Source organism: Delphinapterus leucas, chromosome 4 (genome assembly GCF_059928025.1).
Source record: "Delphinapterus leucas isolate spDelLeu-1000000601 "Yukka" chromosome 4, BTC_Dleu_Yukka2, whole genome shotgun sequence".
In the NCBI taxonomy this organism is placed as follows: domain Eukaryota; kingdom Metazoa; phylum Chordata; class Mammalia; order Artiodactyla; family Monodontidae; genus Delphinapterus; species Delphinapterus leucas.
Genome location: NC_143132.1, coordinates 139,727,914 through 139,729,841, shown reverse-complemented (window position 1 = coordinate 139,729,841; position 1,928 = coordinate 139,727,914).

Sequence of the window (1,928 nt, the reverse complement as noted above, 5' to 3'; positions counted from 1 at the left end):
CTTCGGAACTTATTCATCCTGTGTAATTCTGCAGCTTTGTTCCCTTTGACCAACATCTCCCCATTTACCCCACCCACACCCCCTGGAAACCACCATTCTACTCCTTGCTTCTATGAATTTTGACTTTTTTAGGTTCCATATATAAATGAGGTCCTGTAGTATTTGTCTTTCTGTGCCTGGCTTCTTTTATTTCATTTAGCGTAATGTCCTCCAGGTTCATCTGTTGCTGTGATCTGAATGTTTTTGTTTTCCACAATGGCTGTACATTACACTCTCACCAACAGAGCACAGGGGTTTTTTCTCGTCAGCACTTCATCTTTTATTATTTTGATAATAGCCATTCTGACAGGTGTGGTGTGATATCTCATTGTGGTTTGATTTGCATTTCCCTGATGATTAGTGATGTTGAACACTTTTTCATATACCTGTTGACCATTTGGGTGTCTTTGGAAAAATATCTACTCAGGTTCTTGCCCTTTTTAAAATCAGGTTATTTGTATTCTTGCTTGAGTTGTTTGAGTTCCCTATATATTTTGGATATTAATCCCTTATCAGATGTATGGTTGGCAGATATTTTCCCCATCCCATAGGTTGTTCTTTCACTGTTTCTGGTTTCCTTTGCTATACAGAAGCTTTTTAGTTTAATAGAACCCCATTTGACTATTTTTTTTTCATTGCCTATGCTTTTTGCGGTCTTATCTAAAAAAGGATTGCACACACCAATGTCAAGAAGCCTTTCCCCTATGTTTTCTTCCAGTATTTTTATAGTTTCAGGTCATATGTTTTAGACTTTAATCCATTTGAGTTGATTTTTGTATATGGTGTGAGATAAGGATCCAATTTTATTCTTCTGCTTGTGGCTATCCAGTTTTCCCAACACCATTTATGGAAGAGACTGTCCTTTCTCCATGTATGTTGTTGCACTTTTTTGAAATCAATTGACCATAAATGTATGGATTTTATTTCTGGGCTCTCTGTTCTCTCTTATTTGTCTACATGTCTGTTTTTATGGTAGTCTCATACTATTTTGATTAATATAACTTTGTAATATATTTTGAAATCAGGTAATGTAATACCTCCAGCTTTGTTCTTCCTGTTCAAGATGGCTTTGGTTATCAGGGTCTTTTGTGGTTCCATATAAATTTTAGGATTGTTTTTTCTACTCTTAAAACTGCCATTGGAATCTTGATAGGGATTGCACTGAATCTTTAGATGGCCTTGGGTAGCATGGAAATTTTAACAATATTAATTCTTCCAATCAATGAACACAGGATATATTTCCATTTATATGTGTCTTCTTCAATCTCTTTCATCAGTGTTTTATAGTTTTCAGTGTACAGATCTCTCATTTCCTTGGCTAAATTTATTCCTAAGTATTTTATTTTATTTTATGCAATTGAAAATGGAATTGTTTTCTTAATTTCTTTTTCAGATATTTCATTGTTAATTCTAAAAAGGCAACTGATTTTTCTATGTTGATTTTATATCCTGCAACTTTACTGAACGTGTTTATTAGTTTCAATAGCTTGTTTGTATAGTCTTTAAGGTGTTCTCTATGTAATATCATGTAATCTACAAACAGAGACAATTTTATTCCTTCTTTTCCAATTTAAATGCCTTCTATTACTTTTTCTTGCCTAATTGCTCTGGCTAGGACTTCTAGTGGTATATAGAATAGAAATGATGACTGTGGGCACTCTTTTCTTGTTCCTGATAGTAGAGGGAAAACTTTCAGCTTTTCACCATTTAGTACGACATTAACTGTCGGCTTGTCATATATGGTCTTCATTTTAACACACTTTTTAAAAAGTGCTTTGTAAGAGGTTTTCTGTGGAAAATTGGTAAAATCAAGTGAGATATAAGGTTTTATTCAAAGGGGAAAACTCAATTAAGAGAATGCTTTAAATTGACCCTTGTGTTGTGGGAAA